This window comes from Gossypium hirsutum, chromosome D02 (genome assembly GCF_007990345.1).
Source record: "Gossypium hirsutum isolate 1008001.06 chromosome D02, Gossypium_hirsutum_v2.1, whole genome shotgun sequence".
Taxonomy (NCBI): Eukaryota; Viridiplantae; Streptophyta; class Magnoliopsida; order Malvales; family Malvaceae; genus Gossypium; species Gossypium hirsutum.
This window is the reverse complement of record NC_053438.1, coordinates 29,466,148-29,476,427: the sequence shown is the minus strand read 5'-3', so window position 1 is coordinate 29,476,427 and position 10,280 is coordinate 29,466,148.

The following is a 10,280-nucleotide window of genomic DNA, read 5'->3' as shown; positions in this document are numbered from 1 at the left end:
GATAAAGTGAGCCGACTTAGTTAGTCTATCGACAACAACCCATATCGCATCCTTCTTACTTGCTGACAAGGGCAGTCCGGACACAAAGTCCATTGTGACTCGATCCCATTTCCACTCGGGTATCATGATCGGCTGGAGTAATCCTGAAGGCATTTGATGTTCCGCTTTCACTTGTTGACATATTAAACATCTCGAAACAAAGTCGGAGATGTCCCGTTTCATACCATGCCACCAAAATTGACGTTTCAAATCGTTGTACATTTTCGTACTCCCCGGGTGAATTGACATTCGGCTACAATGGGCTTCGTTCAGAATCATCGAAATGAGTTCCGAATTCCTTGGAACACACAAACGATTTCTGTACCTCAAACAATCATCATCATCAATTTAAAACTCCGATTCCTCGTTCGGAAAACACTCAGCCCGTTTTGCAACCAATTCATCATCAACTTTCTGAGCTTCACGAATTTGGTGAGTCAATAATGGTTTAGCTTTTAATTCAGCTACTAACACACTGTCTGGTAGAATAGACAAATGCACGTTCATCGCTCGTAAAGCAAACAATGACTTCCGGCTTAAGGCGTCCGCAACCACGTTAGCCTTTCCCGGGTGGTAATCAATGACAAGCTCGTAATCTTTCAACAACTCAAGCCAACGTCTTTGTCGCAGATTCAAGTCTCGTTGAGTCATCAAATATTTGAGACTTTTGTGATCCGAAAATACATGGCACTTCTCACCAAACAGATAATGTCGCCATATTTTTAAAGCAAACACGATGGCAGCTAGTTCGAGATCATGGGTCGGATAATTCCTCTCGTGTGGCTTCAATTGTCTCGACGCATAGGCCACGACTCGACCTTCTTGCATCAATACGCAACCCAACCCAAGTAGGGATGCGTCACTATAGATGACAAACTCTTTACCCGATTCGGGTTGCACCAAAATTGGAGCTTCAGTCAAATGAGTTTTCAGTTGGTCGAAACTTTTCTGACATTTCTCCGTCCACTCGAACTTAACATCCTTTTGAAGTAGCTTCGTCATTGGTGTGGCTATCATCGAGAAACCTTTCACAAATCGTCGGTAATAACCGGCGAGCCCCAAAAAGCTCCGAACTTCAGTAACATTTCTCGGAGGTTTCCAGTCAAGTATGGCTGAAATTTTGTTCGGGTCAACTCGAATACCCGATGCGGATACCACATGACCCAAGAAGCTAACCTCTCTTAACCAGAACTCACACTTACTGAACTTAGCATATAACTGCTTATCCCGTAAAATTTGCAACACTAGCCTCAGGTGCTCAGCATGTTCGGTCTCATCTCTTGAATAGACCAAGATGTCATCAATGAACACAACTACGAACCGATCCAAATATGGTCTGAAGATCCGATTCATCAAATCCATAAATACTGCCGGGGCATTAGTGAGCCCAAACGGCATCACTAAGAATTCGTAGTGACCGTACCTCGTTCTGAAAGCAGTTTTGGGTACGTCTGAATCTCGAATCCGCAACTGATAATAACCCGATCTCAAATCTATTTTGAGAACGCTGAGGCCCCCTTTAGTTGATCAAACAAATCATCGATACGCGGTAGTGGGTATTTATTCTTTATCGTCACTTTATTCAGTTGACGATAGTCAATGCACAACCTCATGGTTCCGTCCTTCTTTTTCACGAACAATACTGGTGCACCCCAAGGTGAGAAACTTGGCCGAGCGAAACCTCTATCCGTCAATTCTTGCAGCTGAGCTTTCAACTCTTTTAACTCAGTTGGTGCCATACGATACGGAGCTATCGAAATCGGCGTAGTCCCAGGTACAAGCTCAATACCAAACTCTACCTCCCGAACAGGTGGTAAACCCGGTAATTCTTCCGGAAAAACATCCGGGTATTCACAAACCACCGGCACAGATTCGGGTTTCTTTTCTAATTCTTTGTCATCAAGCACATATGCAAGGTATGCTTCGCACCCTTTTCTCACATATTTCTGTGCCAACATTGCTGATATTACAGCTGGTATCCCCTCCAAGTCCGCAGACTCAATTCGGACTACTTCGTTATTTGCGCACCTCAAATCAATAGTCTTGCTCTTGCAATTCACAATCGCATCATGCGCGGTCAACCAATCCAAACCAAGGATAACATCAAATTCATCAAACGGCAAAAGCATCAAGTCCGCCGGAAAACAGGAACCTCGAATTTCCAGGGGACATTTCTAACACACTTTGTCGACAAGCACGTAATGACCCAAGGGATTTGACACCCGAATTACAAACTCAGTAGACTCAATAGGTAAAGTCTTACTGGATGCTAAGGTTTCACATATGTAAGAATGAGTAGAACCGGGGTCAATCAAAGCAATTACATTAGTATCAAAGAGAGTGAATGTACTGGTAATAACATCAGGCGAAGAAGCATCCTCGCGGGCACGTATAGCATAAGCTCTAGCAGGCGCACGAGCTTCGGATCTGGTTATATCATCTCTAGATCCTCTCTGACCACCACTAGCATTGCCCGTATTTCCAGATGGTCTACCTCGAGCAGTGGTAGCACCCGGTTTCCCACTCTGATTTTCATTCTGTTCAAACAACCTCGGGCAATCTTTAATGAAGTGGTCAACTGATCCGCACTTGTAACAGGAGCGGTCAGGGAATCTACAACTCCCCGAATGCCATTTACCGCAATATCGACATTTCGTTCTATCTCGACGTTCATTCCCAACACTGGCGACCGAAGTCCCTCGTGTACCCACAGGGGGTCGATCACGATCTCGTCTAAAAAGGCCCGAAGTGCCTCTAAACTGGCCCGCATCATCTCGAAATCTCTTCGATGTCTGTTGAAGAGACCTTCCCGAGGATCTTTTACGAAACTCTCCAGTTCCCTCATCAACTCTTTGCTTTTATTTTCTAAGCTCTTCGGCTTTACAAGCTCGTTCAACAAGTACCACGAACTCTCGTATTTCAAGAACGCCAACGAACATTTTTATATCTTCATTCAGCCCATCCTCGAAGCGTTTATACATAACAGCCTCGGACGAAACACATTCCCGAGCGTATCTACTAAGTCTAACAAATTTTCGCTCGTAATCAGTAACTGACATAGAACCTTGCTTAAGCTCAAGAAATTCCTTCCGTTTTTGATCAACAAATCTCTGACTGATATACTTTTTCCGAAACTCAGTTTGGAAAACTCCCAAGTTACTTGCTCCCGGGGCACGACAGAAGTCAGAGTACTCCACCAATAGTAGGCAGAATCACGTAGCAAGGAGATAGCACACTTTAGACATTCATCGGGTGTACAAGATAGCTCATCGAGTACCCGGATAGTGTTGTCCAACCAAAATTCAGCTTGCTCGGCATCGTCGCTATCCGTAGCTTTAAATTCAGTAGCCCCATGTTTTCGGATTCGGTCAACTGGGGGCTTATTTGACCTTATTTGGTCAGTTACCGGAGGTATTGTAGGTGCGGGGGTGGTGTTTGTCGGGAATGGAGGTTGTGGAACAGCCGTATTAGTTCGAATGTATTGGTTGAACCAATCATTCATCACGCTATAGAAAGCTTGTCTAGCTTCATCGTTCGGGTTACTCGCATTAGGTTGAGAGTCCACCGGCGCTGTCCCTTGTGCGGGAGCAGGCGCTACACTCTCAAGATCATCAGCTACCGCTCGGTTGGGATCGGGATCCATTACTATAAATAAACACATTTGCAAATGTCAGAAATCACCACACTATCAATTAATCACATAAAATGGCATGTATAGCTAGACCCCAACACATTACGGTAGTCCTAGAATCGACTAAACCGTAGCTCTGATACCAACTAAATTGTAACACCTCAAACCCGAGACCGTCACCGGAGTCGAATACGAGGTGTTGACAGACTTTTAAAAATTTTTCCAGACACTGCCCAGTCTGAGTACTAGTCACTTCAAAAATCATATCTTGAGTTTCACAACTCGAAAATCAGTTTTGTGATTTTTCCCTGAAACTAGACTCATGTCCCCACCTATATATTTTTTTCTAGAATTTTTGGTCGGGCCCATTAGTACAGTTTATTAGTCAAAGTCTCTCATGTTACAGGGGTCGACTACACTGACCTTTTCCCATTACGACTGGGATATCTCTCTTCCCAGGGCTTCAATACTAATGCCGTTTGTTTCTATGGAAACTAGACTCAGAGAGGAATCCATACATATATGGTATGACCCCTAATTATCTCTGGTCAATTTATAGTGAATTTCCAAAGGCGGAACAGTGAATCCAGAAACTGTTCTGGCCCTGTTCCACAAGAACCCGAATATCTCTTTCTGTACTGTTGCTATAATTGTTTCGTTACTTCCATATGAAAGTAGATTCATCAAGGTACGATTACATAATTTATTCACTATTTAATTCCACTCCTACGAATTTATGTGATTTTTCAATTCTACACCACTGTTGCTGTCAAAATCTGTTTTCAAGATAAACTTTACCTATTTTGTGGTTACCATGGACCAACTAGGGTTTTGCCATACATAGGTCCACATGTGATCATATTTAGCCATTCCAATGGCTGATCATTAGCCCAACACTTCCATTTCAATCCATAGTCACATCGTGAAACCATATATATACATACATAAACACAAATGGTCTAATGCCATACTCCACATCTACAAGCCATTTTCGCATGGCTTTACACACATACATCACAAAAGAACTTAAACAACAGGGGGTAGTCCTATACATGCCATATCCAGAGTTCAACTAAAAGAGTACCAAAAGAGCTTGATAGTGTAGATGACTTCGACTTCGCTGATCCCGAATCCGATAGCTAACGAACAAAATCTATAAAACAGAGAGCCAAAGCAACCGGGTAAGCATTTTAAGCTTAGTAAGTCTCAAGTAAGGAAATCGGCTTTAACTACAGTATTACATTCACATAGCTAACTAAGTCACTTTAATAACACACATTTTCATAATCATACTTCATCAACATATATACACAAGGTATCAACCTTTCTAAAAGCCGAAAAATTCGTTAGCCGATCACACGAATACTATTTAAAATGAATCGACTTTTCCAATGCACATGCAAACATACCGTATCGTTCGGGTTGGTCGAGCATATTTATTAAATTAGTTACAGCACAAAACGCTCACATTCAAACCCAAGTTTCTTCGGTATTTAACCGAATACAGCCGCAAACATATTTGCCTTCGGGTCTTAACCCGGACATATGAACTCGCATAATTGCCTTCGGGTCTTAGCCCGGATATATCATCCCGCATAATTGCCTTCGGGTCATAGCCCGGATATATCAACTCGCATAATCGCCTTCGGGTCTTAGCCCGGATATGTCAACTCGCATAATTGCCTTCGGGTCATAACCCGGATATATCAACTCGCATAATTGCCTTCGGGTCTTAGCCCGGATATATCAACTCGCATAATTGCCTTCGGGTCTTAGCCCGGATATGTCAACTCGCATAATTGCCTTCGGGTCATAACCCGGATATATTCCAATGTTCATGCACACATATGTCAATAATCATAACACATTCATATCATTTCTTCGTTACTAAGGCTCAAACACAAAACATTTATTAAACCTTTCAAATTTCGGCTCAGTAGCCGCACACAAAGAACATAATTTCAATTGGCTTTATAACATAGTCTCTAAGCACATTCGACTATCCGTCATAGTATGACTATTCATTTCAATATAATTCAAGTAGGGTCATTACTCGAAGACTTACCTCAAATGTCGTCGAACGACTTCAACGGCTATTCAATTACTTTTTCCTTCCCTTTATCGGATCTAGTTCCCCCTTGCTCTTGAGCTTAAGTTCAACAAAATTTAAAATAGTCATTAATCGACTATTCAAGTATTACTTTCAGAATAATATTATATATATTGATCCGACTTTCACACACATAGATTATAGCAAGCTTTATATTAATCAATAAATAATTCATCGGCAAACTTTCATTAATGTTTACAACAAAATCACATATTCACTACGAGCTGTTTTCCTGAGCAGTAGTTACTAAATTACTTATAACTGGAGCTACTAAACTCCAAATCACTTGCCGTTAATTTTCCCTGAATATAGACTCGTATATCTTCCATCCATAAAATTTTCAGAATTTTAGGCTTGGCCAATCAATACCAGATTTTTCTTAAAGTTTCCCCTGTTCACTGTTTGACTATTCTGACCACTCTTCACTACGAATCCAATTTCTCACTTTACAGAATTCAAAATGTGTTGTATTTGATCTCATTAGAAACTAGACTCATTAAGGAGTCTAAGCATATAAATTTTATCTTATAATCATTTTTGTACAATTTATAATGATTTTCTAAAAACAGAACAGGGAATCCAGCAGTCATTATGACTCAGCCCCACAATACTTCAAATATCTCAAGATCGGTAACTCTTTTGTTTTTATAGTTTCTTTTGTAAGAAAATAGACTCTTCAAGCTTTAATGACATAATTCACTCAGCTTCTAATTCAACTCCTACAATTTATGGCGATTTTCCAAAATCACCTTACTGCTGCTGTCCCCAAACAGATTATTACCAAATCAAATACTAACATTAGCATTTCACCTTAATAGCTAGCTTACCAAGCCTTGATTTAACATATAATTCACACATATCACATTCAGCTATATATATATACATTTATCATATTTATTATTAACAAAGTATGCTCATGACAAATTTACTCCCAATCGCATCTCAAAATTCATCAAGCTTAGAACACATTTACTAATTAAATTCGGTAGTTTAATCACTTTTCTAACCACTTATACATATAATTCCATTCAACATTATAACCCATTATCACTCATTTAGCCGATTATAGAGAATTAAACATAATATCATGTACTATGCCGAACCTTTAGGAAATCAAGCACCTAATTCATCCATTTCAAAACACCCAATCGGCATTTGCTCAAGGCATTAAGCAAGGTCTAGGTTCGGCTATTACACACATGAGTATTAGAAATTATAGTTTTTAACAAGATCAACTTCTTTCATCAACAATTTCTTCATCAAAACTTAAAGATAAAAATCAAATTCCTTCCTTATCTACCATAACCGAATGTTCAATTCAACCATCCAAATTCAAAGTTTTGGCATGGGCTAAGTAAGTAGCATGATGAGTAACCTAAAACAAACTAGAATTTCAAAAAAAATCTAACTTGATTCACTAACCTTCCTTAGGTTTCAATGGCCGAATGTTTGCTCCCCCTTCTCTCCCTCTTGGTTCGGCTAAGAAGAACAAAGTTAAGACTTTGTTTTCTTCCCATTCTTTCTATTATTCCTTATGTCTCCAATACCCCAATTTCCTATTATAAAATCTAATTCACAAATAAATTGCCCATCATCAATCCATCTTGGCCGGCCACCATAAGGGAATTGGGCAAATTTGACATGCAAGTCCACCTTTGTGTTGACATGCACTAATAAGCCCTTTAAAATTAGCCTATCATATTTCACCATGTCTCATGTTGATCCCTAATTAATAATTCCTCATACAATTGGCAAAATTAGGGAATGAAATTTCCACATATGCATGTACACACATAATAAGCATAGAATATAACAATTAATTATTTTCTTAACTCGGTTTTGTGGTCCCGAAACCACTTCCCGACTAGGGTCAATTTAGGGCTGTCACAACACAAGTCATGGAATAGTCACACTTGCATAGTCCATTCCATGTTCCTTGATATCTTAAGCAGACTACGATATACAAATAAGTATAACATCTCATATCAACTTATTTGAGCATGGCCATGCATTTCTAGTCTTACTCAATCAAGTGGCCTAAGATATTACTCCCATTATGTAGGAGGGGCTTATCCTATCTCGATCAACCATATCCCTCTACATAGATCATGGTATATCCAACATCAACCTTTATAGAACAACCAATTACGGTGTACGTTTGACTGTATCAAAATATACAACTCACAATGTTGGGATTATGATGATCTCAAGTCTGAGGATCATATACATATTAATCACAATGAGTAATGTTGTTAAAATTACATAATAATCCAAGAAACATACTCATAATGGGTCAGTCCAATATGTTGTTCTCTAACACACATATTCATGCATCGATTTTGACATTCCATATCAATGACAACTCTTTATCATCAATCAACTACATGTTAGTCTTAATGCATTATTGTCGTCCTATCCAACATTAATACTTGACTAAGGATCTTTTAAGAATAATCATATTATTCTCAGGACATTATTATAAAACAGTTTATTTATACACACAGAAAAGAAACTGAAATAATAATGATAAATCAAGTATGTTATTACAACCATCTCATGATTGATCTTTGGGCATACTCTAACATAACCACCATATTCTAATAGATTCATGCCATATCTAGTTCAAAACCTTTCCAAAGCATGCCATATCTTGACCATATTGAGGTCATTTCATCATATATCACTTTGGTCATTCAAACATGCTTTAACACATTTTCAAATTAACACATATCAACAAGACACCAAATGTACCAAGGCTACATCACCCAAAACGACATATACATACCAAATACATCAACTAACATTCAACTAATCATCAACCACAAGTTCACCTATACATAGCATCATATCCTTAACCAATACATCAAAATCTACCGATATAATCGCTGGATAGTGTGATAGATCTCCGAGCAGCTTCCAAACCAATCGAGCTTTCGATAATCTGAAAAGTAAAGGACAAACAACTACATAAACAATGAATGCTTAGTAAGTTTTTATAAACTTTAGTCATATCAATCCATTTCAAATATGAAATTTATACGTGTCAAGAATAATCTAATATCAATACCGCAAGATTCATGAAACCATATTCAACAACTCACAAAGTGAATAAATCCACGGCATCACATATACATGTGATGCCTAGCATCATGGGATTTTATAAAAATTTAAACCCTTTCCAAATTTTCTTACTTTCATTTGTATTTCATTACTTTCTATTACATTCTTTCTTTAACTTAAATAACAACATCAATTCAACTTATCATTCCATTTTTCATCATTTTACACTTCAAGTATGAACTTACTATCTCATTACCTTTCCAAACTCGTTTCATATGCATATCACACAATACATAAGCATATCATTCAACCGTAGCCACAACTTAGTGCATTTAAACATAGCTCTTTTGGAATTAACCACATGATAAACCATTTCAATAGAAATTACATAATTTAAACCTTACCACTCTTTTATGATCACAAGCATATTTCCATTTAGGCACTTACCATTTCAATGTATAACTTATAAGTTTAACGTGGCATAATCCAACCACAACTTGACCAAATCCTAGGCATTTACACCAAACATGTTAGCATACAAGATATAAATCGTAGGCACATTAACATAAATAGCCATTTAGCCACAACATGTATCTCATGAGTTTATAACTCATCTCAACCTATATAATTTTCATGTATCATCATATCAAGGATGTTCATATATGTACATGTCATAAAACATATCCTTCTCTTACCGTTTCTTATCCAAATAATGTTCGTTGAACCATTTAGAATACTGTTGGATACCCGAGATAGCTCATACATAGTGTGCTAAATCATATAATTGTAATCCGTCAATTCCTGTACATGTATGCTCACATGAGCTGTGAATCAAAATTTTCACACGAGCTGTGAATCAGAATGCTCATACGAGCTGTGAAAATAGGCCTGCTCACATGAGTTGTGGGTCGAAACGTAGCTACACAATGCTACTCACACGAGCTGTGGCATATCCACAACACATGCCGAAACTCAACCATCTGTAGGACGTTCAGGACCAACACTTGAATTATGTAAACCCTAATGACGTGTCATTTGTATCCTACGAATTTCTAAGGTTGAAATAGGGCTCGGTAATCGTCATACGTTGTTGGATTTACGTCGTTTCATAACACGATAAATTTCATACTAACATATATATATAGATTTAATCACAATATGATAACATATTAACATTTAATTTAATCAAAATTATAAAAAAAATATAGTTCATACGAACTTACCTAGATAAATTGCAGAAATACCAAAGTTTAAGGGCATTTTAATAATTTTTTATTTTCCTCAATTTTCCATTGGATCTTAATCTAAATTAGTAATTTCATTCAATATATTAATTTATACAATAAAACAATTCATTTTATGAAATTTGGTCATTTTTGACATTTTTTCAAAATTGACCCTAAAGTTTTACTTTTATTCAATTTAGTCCCTAATCCCAAA